General features: G+C 37.6%; 1 long non-coding RNA gene across 1 annotated transcript in view; it reads left to right on the top strand.

Annotated features, from left to right (window-relative positions):
- Positions 1–10,104, top strand: part of LOC111088230 — a 67,940-nt gene that overhangs the window by 26,026 nt on the left and 31,810 nt on the right. The window lies entirely within an intron of this gene.

The following is a 10,104-nucleotide window of genomic DNA, read 5'->3' as shown; positions in this document are numbered from 1 at the left end:
CAGGAAGCTATTAGTGATTTATTCTTCAGGTTTGGTATGCGATATGAACCGCATTCTGGTCAAGGCCTTAACTTGGAATCAGCTGTGTTCCATGAATGCTGAAAGTTGTTTGGCATATGAAAGACCAGGACAACGCCACTTCACCCACAGTCTGATGGGATGGTAGAAAAGTACAATTGGACAGGAATTGGCAAAGTTTTGTAATAGCTGCCAAGATGACTGGGATGTCTTACTTCCTCCACTAACAATACTTGAGAAGGGGCAGTGTTACGACAGCGGAGTCACGTGATTCTGGTAACACATAATGAGTATCTAGAAGATTCGCGAAAAACGCTAGTATGTTACGACAGTGGAAGTCAAGTGATTCTGGTAGCACGTGATGAGTGTCTAGAAGATTCTCGAAGATGCTATATGGGCGGTATTATCGTATATAAGTGTGCTAGACAAAGGGAGAGTGGGGAACCAAGGACAGCAGTTACAGTTGGTGGGATCCGAGGATAGCAGATACAGAGATCGGAACTATAGTTGCTGACAGGTGGAGATAGAGACGGACATTTGAGTCAAGCGTGGTAGTAAAGTGAGTGAGTTGTGAATTATAGCGTGTGTTTAAGTTAAAAGTAACTGTGGAAATTAAGTGTATTGCAAAGTTGTATTGAGGAAAAATAAACTAGTTTATTTAAGAAAGGACTTGCAGAAAAATTAACAAACAAGCATACAGAGATGTAACAGTACTTTTAACCTATACATGAAAATCACTTTGCACTGAAACTAGTCAACACTGACTACATATATTCACGGAACATGTTTTTAGTAAAACTAATTAATTAAAAAAAAAATTTTTTTTGTCTACAGAAGACTTGTGATTTTTACTGAAAGCTTTAGAATTTTTATTAAGATACACAAAGTATGGTAAAAGTTATAATGTGGAAACTGATGATCATTTTTGGGTCAAGTGGTAAGTGTAATCTACTGAGGCAGTAGTGAAAAGGGTAATAGTTGTGGTTATTCCAAGCTCGTCTCTGACTGGAATGAAGTTGGGAGCACATGTCAATAACAGAGTATTGATTGAGAAGTTCTTTGAAATGCTATTTCCAATAACTGTTAACAGCTTAATTGTCTTTAATTAGATTTCTTCCATCATTAAGTCTCGAGTATGCTGGTTCCTGGGTGCTCGGACCATAGATGGCTTTGGTGGCTCTGAAAAAGCTGTGTATATTGTAGATTTTGACTAGATGCAGGATCTTTTTCGCCTTGTCTTTCCACAATCTGTTCATATCGTGGATTCTCCTTTGAACTTCTGCCTTGGCTCATTGGTGATTCAGTTTCATTTGCTCGGAGTTGATGTCCTACCAAGCATAAAAGGTCTTCCATTTGTGGGTGATAAACTCTTGGATTTCATTCTCATCAAACGAATCCTGATGTTTTTTTGGTATAGAACCCAAGTATATTTTCATAAATGCTAATGATGGTGGATTTGATGCACAGGCAGAAGAGTTCTAGCCTGATTGCACCTTTATACCTGATCTTTCATTGATATTGCTTGTACTGTAACCATTGTTTGGGCGCCACTTTAATGGACATGACAAAGTGGATGAATTGATGATTTGTCCAGCATTTGTCAGTTCCTGGCATTGCAAAAGTTATTTGAAATTTTATACGATCTCAGGTATTAACAAGGATGTAGTCGATAAACTGCCAATGTTTAGGTCATGGATATTGCCATGATATTTTGTATTTGCTTTTCTGGCAGAATAGGGTATTTGTGATGGTCAGCCTATGATCCACACATTTGGTTGAGGGAAGGATACCATTAGAGTTGACCTTTCCCATGTCTTCCTTACCAATGGTTCCATTCCAGATGTTCTAGTCTCTTTCAGCTCTGGCACTGAAGTCGCCAAGAAGAATAAATCTATCTCGCTCCAGACTGCCATAAAGGACTTGGTCAAGATTGGGGTAAAATTCCTCCTTGATATCACTCTCTGCATCAGTAGTTGTGGCATACATGCTGCTGACAGTGGTGTATTTGCCTGCTAGTTTGAGACAGAGTTATAAGTACCTCATTTATTCCAAAGAAAACTTTTATTTAGTTTATGAGTTAATTATTGAAGGCCAAGTCAACACCATGAAGTTGGCATTCTTCTTCCTGCTTATCCTTCCAGAAGAAGGTATAGCTCCCCCTTCTTTTGCTGAGTGCTACGATTGCTGTGCAACATTCTGGGACTCATTGTAATCCATGTAATGTATTGTACAATGTATTATACATTGTAATGTCCATGAGGGTCCTGATGCTCCAGATCTCAAAATTTATTTTGCAGCTGCAGTAAAGGATATTCTGCTGGAAGCAATTATGCAATCATAAAAATGTTAGACAGAACATGATGTGAGAAATGCAGATTCTAAAGATGATTGACTGTTTGATCACAGCTTCAGCTACCAAAAAACACCCCTGTCTCATTCAAGTGCTAAATGACCTTTTCGTAACTACTGCCTTAATGCCAGTTCATGACTAAGAGTTTTCAGAACTCAAAATTTTACTCCTATCATCATTAGCTGATCACCGAAAGTCTTTAAGAAGAAACTAAAAGATTTTTCCATAAGAGACGCCTGTGTGTGACTTTTATCATGGAAAAGTCATTGCATACCGGCCTCTACATGGTGCTTAATAGAACGAGACCTTGATCCAATGGCAAGCCTTCATCTGCCTACACAGCCATTGAGCTATTAATAACTTCTGCCTGTTCTGCTGTTGAGGACTTCCAAAACTTGCTGATGCTGCCACTGTTTTGCTCATGACAACTGTTTTATTTGTTAGAGTTATCCCCTGCTGATTTCACAGCTAACCTTCACTGAAGGTTGTTCCACTATTTGCCACCTGTGGATGCACTGGGTATCAGTACAGTTCTGCCTCCAGATACTACTTGAAATTAACAGGAAACTGGTGCAGGATAACTGAAAAGCAGTTAAAGTATATGCAGTTACAGCCACTTCTAGCTAATAGAAAATTTTGCTGATGGATAGCACTGCTTAATTAATGTAATGGAAAGTATTATGCCAAAACCCCATGTAACTGGTGGAGGCATAGGACTTATGGGAATAAATTATCCCCAAATCTGCAAATGACTTGCTAGTGCTACAGAAAGATTTTGTCGAACTCTGTCGCTTGACAGAAAGGCTATTATCAACAAAATGTTCACGTAAAAAAAGAGTCAAATGAGCATTATGAGAAGCAAGTTTTTGAGAAGATATGATCCTCTTCATCTTTGCCTTAATCAGCTGACATGATACCATCACTTGTTTACAGTTAGTATTTCATAACAAAGAAGCCTGTTTCTTTTGTGACGGAATATTTAAAGTTAACCAGTTAATGTATAAAGTTTCAGCTATGCATGCTGGTCATAATGTTTAGCTAGCTGTTGAATACAGCAAGAATGAATAATATCCTGTTAAATTTGGTACTGCTATAGATCCAAAAGATGGCTACACTACCAATATTTAGTACCATTAAAAGTTCTGGGCATCATGTAACAAATTCTCTCCACAAGGTAAGTGCAGAAGTATCTGAAGCACCGATTGATATTGCAACAAAAGCAGACATACCAGATTAGGCCAAACAAGATATATTCGAAGAAGGAGGAATGAAATTTGTATTGAACAGTTTGCCAAATTTGTTTCACAGTGGAATGTAAACCTATGAATTTGAATAAAAATCTGCAATCACATATTTCTAAAAGAACTTGTAAGAGAAAGTAATCACTGTGGAACTACAAGAAGAGATGTCACTGTTTGCACATATTTTTTAGTGTTAGAAATCAGGCCTGAAATAGATTTTATAAAAGTTATTTAATGTTATGAATTTTCTGTAGTGCTTCAATCACTTTTTGAAGCTGATGGATCATTGGTGCGTTCAAGAGTAATTTGTTGTCAATCTTCGATAAAACTACCACAGAAAACTTTTATGCCAGTAACCACTGATGCTGACTGTGTGTGTGTCAACCAAGATGAGAGTGGTTCTTATTAATTGAATAGACCACAATGGATTAAAACATTATGTGATATTGTATAAACTTCAGAAGATGTTGTTTTGTAGACACATTGATTATGATAAAGTTCGCTTATTTTTTGCAGTTATAATGTGCTCATGTTTCTGAAACTTTTACACAAAAAAATGACTTGTTGTTAAAACAGGCACAAACCGTTAAGACGACAGGTGACTGTGAGGCAGAGTAAAACCTTTCTGTGATGAGAAGTGTTATGCCAAGACTATCACAATTCACTGAGTGATTTGTGGTCGTACAAAACTAATGGGCAAGCTAACTCTGGTAATTCACCACTCTGTGAGCCAATGGTTAGGATCTAAAACTCGCATGGGTCCTGGTTCATTGCACCCACAAAATACATGATGGTTCAGGCTATCCTGAACTAAGAGTATCATGGAAAGGATTATGCCAAAACTCAATGTAAGTGGTGGAAGCAAAGCAGGTCTTTTCATGATGTTTAATGGTGTGGTCAAGGAGGACTTTGGCAGTATCAGGCAGGTTACTGCTTATAATGGCTCGACTATGGAACAGGTAATACAGTGTTTAGATGGTTCATCCATCGATCTAATGAAGCACTTGGATTAAGTGCAACTACAGGACTAGATTACAGTAATAGTTGAGCTTTACAAACATTTTGGCCTAGTGGAAAATCAATCTGTCCATTGAGCTATGTACCAGGCTCAAGGAAGGAGATCTGCATAAAAGTTAGGTGCCTTTGTCAATGACTTGTGCTGATTGCATGGGAAGACACATTTCTGCAATGGCGTCTGCAGATCATGAAGATAACCTTGTTGACAAGTTAATAGAGGGACTACCAAGTGAGGTGATAATACACCACTTGGGGTTATGGAAATTCTCATTTTTACTGAGGCAGTCTGTGGTAATGAGGCTGCAGGAAAGGAAAAAGCTCATGACAGTAAATGCGATGACTGTACATGAAACAGACCATCCTGTTCAAGTGGGTACTTCTCATTGAGCTTGTCAAGGGCGAATCAGCAGCCAGCACATCACAGTACTACAGCACAAACACATTGGTTTCTGGTGAATGGACAGGGCTTTCCTGGCGTTCAATTTATCTTTATTCTACAGCTGATAACAATGAAACCTCTGCCCAGGTGGTCTCTAAAATGAAGGACTAAAGTGTTTGTTTTGTAGTAGGCAGCAGGTTCACTTCAAAGTGAAATGCACATACTTACTGGGCAGCAAGATAAGTGGAGTAACCAGTTTCAACCAACTGTACAACAGGTGTAGGAGAGTCAGCAGCAAGCTATGGCTACTTTGGCTTTATAAAACTATGAAAGGTCGAGTCATGCCTGATCACTGATTCATCAAACTTCAACAGACAGTTTGTGCCAAAGGGGTGATGGCTAAACCAAATCTTGCAGATGGAGTTCCTAGTACCACAGTTTATCAGGCATTTGGAGTGAATACATCACTCACTTCCAACGAACAGCAATAAGCTAGATGGGAAATGGAAAGCATCTTTGTAACTACATCTAGATTGCACAAACCATAAAAAATTTAATCATTGCATACCTGCACTTGTGGGACTGGACAGTAAAATAGGTAGAGCCACAATCACAGGCTACCACATGGTGTGTGTTGATAATGTCTTGGTGTTTGGTCTTTTCTTCAAGTCTGCTACCATAAACCTAACCATGGTACTGTAGTAGAAAAGAATGACAGGATTAAAGTTAAAACCAGTGAAATGTTCATTATTGCACACTCAAGTAAGAGTTTTTCAGTCAGGTAATTAGGTGATACAGCATATATACTGACCCTGAGAAGAATATACCTGTTTGAGACTGGTTTCAACTCACCTCACAAAATAATACGTTTTAATTCCCCTTGGTTTTTGTGTCCTAAATTGTCGCATCAATTTCTACTTTCAATAAAGCCAGTGCACATTTCTAATGGAACAAGCATGTGAGCAAACATTCTTGCACTTACATATCCATACAGGACTGTGAGATTTTGTTGGATACAGATGCCAGTAACAGTGAAATACGGACAGTGTTTTCACAGTCACAGAATGTGTGATATTGTATGGGAGTTGTAGACTCATGGCTCCTGAGCATTGATATTGCACAGCAAAGAAAGAATTACTTGCAGTTATAGTCTTTATGAAACACTACTGATATTACCTTTATGACAGAAACTCTTAACTTTAGGGTGTATATTGCATCTCTGAAGTGGGCTGTGAACTTTTAAAACCCAGAAGAAATTTTAGCATTTTGGATTACAACATTGCAAGAGTATAACATGGTCATACAGCATTGTCTGACTGAGTAACACGAAAATAAAGATGGACTGTCTTGTCATATAGTGAGGATTTGTCTATTCATTGTTTATATTGATCCTGGACACCATCCTGTTATGAAAGCTATTTCTGATATAATGACACCTAGCTTGTGACTGAAGGCTAAGATTTACACTCCAAGAACTCTCGGAAGAGCAACTGGAGGACATAGAATTAGTATAGACACTCTTTGTCATGTAGCAAGGCAAAGTGCACCCAGCATGTGTTGAGAAATGTAGAGGGGCTGCAGATAGTCTATGGAACTTGTATGAGCAGTTACAGGTGCATGTTAGTTCTGAGTTTGTGTTGCAGTTAATGGTCCCTAGAGCTCTAAGGCAGCAAATTCTTCCAACTTTGCATAATCCAAGCATTGTATACCACCATGTTGTCACACACATTAGTGCTACTGTACGATAGTGGATCTACTGGCTGTTTATGTGCACATTAAGTACTAGTGTACAGTGTATGCTTCCCATAAGAAAAAAAGTGGCTTAGACAGAGTCAACTTTAGCCAAGGATTATTTATTTGTACTATACATATAATAATCCCTGGATATAATTGGTCTTCTCACAGAGACAGAAAGAGGTAATTGGCATGCATTAGTCAATATTGGTTACATCAGTAAATGGGCTAAGACTTGCACATAGATTGATACTTTATCATTGGTTACACTGATTTGGTACATCTGAAGAAATTCACAGATCAAGGAATTAACTTCAATAGTCAGCTATTATCAACATTGTGTAAAATGTTGGGTGTAGTTTAGATGTGCACTCAAATTTAACAATCTCAGTTTGGTGATTTGGCAGAGTGAGTAATAGAGACTATCAAGTAGTTGCTCGCAAACTTTATTACTCCCAGCTGAACCAGCTTTATGTCATGATTCTATGTCACACAACAAATATTTGGTGTGGTGTATGATCCTCCCCTAGGGCAAATATGCCACACTGTTCAGAAGTATATGTGGAATCGTTAAGAAAGGTGCTGGCTGATGTGCATAAGTTTATGCACCAGTGATTAGGAAAAACACTATGGTAGGAGAGATGTTACAACAAAATAGACAAAAAGACTTAGTATGGTTTTGGTATATGCCATTAGCTTGGCAGCAGCTCGACTTTTGTTTGGCAGCTTCACACCTAGTACTCTGACAAATAAGTTTATTGACAGCTGAGATCTAGTAGTTACACGCTATGTGTAGCATATGTACAAGCTACAAGTATATGTTACTGATAACCTTCTCATGCTCTGGTTTGACCAGAAATCATATGTTGGTATGGATGAGTCAGAGGAAAATGAGAGTACTGTTTCAAAATGCCTTGGCTCAACTGATGAGGAGGAAGATACTAAAATGTAAGTACCTGAAAAGGTGTTGGATAGCCAGTGATGTCCTTCTTATCTTTATATTTGGTATTAACTACCCAATCAGTAGCTAAGACCATTATTTTTGTCAATAAAACCATGACTGAAAGGTCTATGATACCCTTACTATTGGGTGTCATTGTCTGACAACTACATTTTGCCATTATCACTCGATTATCATATGCTAGAATATTGGATAACTATTGGCTGAACTGGCTTTGTAACCCTTGCCTTCTGAGCTATTGGGTGGTATTGTCTAATTAAGCATATGGACTGTATTTTCTGACTAATATTAAATTATCATAGCTGGACCAGAAGGGACATGTGAACCTTATTGTCCAAGCAGATGCCACCTCAAGAGATATCTTCTCAAATTTCGCAGAACTTATGATGGCTGATTAATATGAATGTAATATCTAGAATATTGACTATATGCGCATATGAAGATTTTCAATAACAGTTTGAAAACTTAAACCAAAAGGGCATTATAACTTTTGCTCTCATAGCTATTGAGTGATTTTCAGTGGCAAAATGATTGTTCGAAGTTTATAAGAATCATTCACCCTATTGGCCTGTGTGGTTATCGAGAGAATTAAATGTGTAAAAACTCCCTCATGTGCAGTAGGGGGAGATAATGTGTTCTTTCTCAGTACAGAAGATAAATTGGGCGATTGTGATGCCAAATATTGTAAGTGTATTGACTCCTGTACATGAATGCATTGTCTTGATGGTTTTCTGCTGGCAGCTGTCCAGTAGATCTGTATGAGTAATTTGATTAATCGAATATAATTTACCACCTATTAGAATCAATTGTAACAGGTAATAATTGTTTAATTGATATCAGTATAAAAGCGACTAAGTTCATCAAAATAAGAAACCGATCTAACTAAGTTAGTGTTTTCAATTATTAGTGTTTTCGATTATTTCAACTACCCAAGTAATTAAAATACTCTCATTATAATTTCTCATTATTATTTTCGTTTAACTCAAGGTTGTCAGATGAACCCCTGCACGCCACGACCTTTTAGAGAGTGACATTTAACATGGTATTGTACATTAGATATCTGAATTATCAACTATTTATTTTACCCTACAATGCTGATTTAGCAAAGTAGACGATTGAAATACTAGATACAATATATGGGGATATTGAAGAAAACTAGATATGCATTACGGATGTGCTATAGATTATACAAATGCAATATGCGAACTATATGATAGACAAAAGTATTTTTATTCTTCACATGAATGTTACTTTGCACTCCACCTTGTCATTGTTTGATCCACATACATCTCTTGACTACACCTACCTTTGAGACACATCTTGCTCTTTTTTTCTTTTTACAACAGACTTGTAGATTTTACTAAACGTCTGCCGCAATTAATTCGGAATTATAGTTAACATTCCTTTTCCAATATGGTGTCAGTCCATTTGGTTAATTGATTAGTGTTATGATTCAAAAATAACAAAGTAATCAAAATTAGTGTTTCCAATTATTACTATTTTCAATTAATCTTAACTTTACAAAACAGTTTTCTGAATATTTACTTCGTATTATTTCAGTACAAAGTAGAGTCGTAATGTATAGAGATAAGAAGTAACAACTTTATGGTGCGGCTTTTTGGTTGCTTTTCCATATGATACACGTGTATCTGAAAGAAGCCGAAAAGGATGTTTTTGTTAATGAACTTCCAACATTGTAAAATATAGGTCTGAAACTGCAAGGCGGACAACTTATTTTAGTTACTGGTGGGGGTATCTAATACTGCAGTCTTGCCCCATTTCTTTCTACTAGACCTGTACTCGCTTTGGTATAACAACTAGGCAGTTATGGAAAAAAATGTGGCTGGGTGTCTGGATAGATGTGAGCCACTGTCATGATGATGACAAAGTGTATAGCTAGATATAGGTCAATGACGAGATCTGAAGATGCCTGTGTGGACTAAGTTGTTTACAGGAAATAGGGATACATGTTCTACAGGTGGGATACACATGAGAACATAAAACCTTGTAGATATGTTCTTTATTGAGATGGTATTATATCATTCTTATTGGAAACTGGCACAGGATGGCTCTGTAGTATAGCTCTGAATTTTGGAGTGGTCAAGCCAGGTGTGAATCCACATGATTGTGCAAAACATTTCATGCTGTGTCTGCATTATAAGAGTGACAGCCAATCCCTTAGCTTCGATGATGTTTGGTAAGGTGCTGCTGACTTGTAAGAAGTTTAAAATTAGGGAGAGCAGTAGATGGCTTTAATAGTTTTGCAATAAGTACAAAACACGAATATTCACTGAAAAACTAGAATAGGACTATGGTATTTTCAGACACAGTATTCCCCCGCTTTTCGGGGGGGTTCCGTCCTTTCCCCCCCCCCCCCGCGAATAGCGAAAAACTGCGAATATTG

This window comes from Limulus polyphemus, unplaced genomic scaffold (genome assembly GCF_000517525.1).
Source record: "Limulus polyphemus unplaced genomic scaffold, Limulus_polyphemus-2.1.2 Scaffold3373, whole genome shotgun sequence".
Taxonomy (NCBI): domain Eukaryota; kingdom Metazoa; phylum Arthropoda; class Merostomata; order Xiphosura; family Limulidae; genus Limulus; species Limulus polyphemus.
Note: the sequence above shows the minus strand (reverse complement) of the source record. Positions and strands in the feature narration are given on the sequence as shown.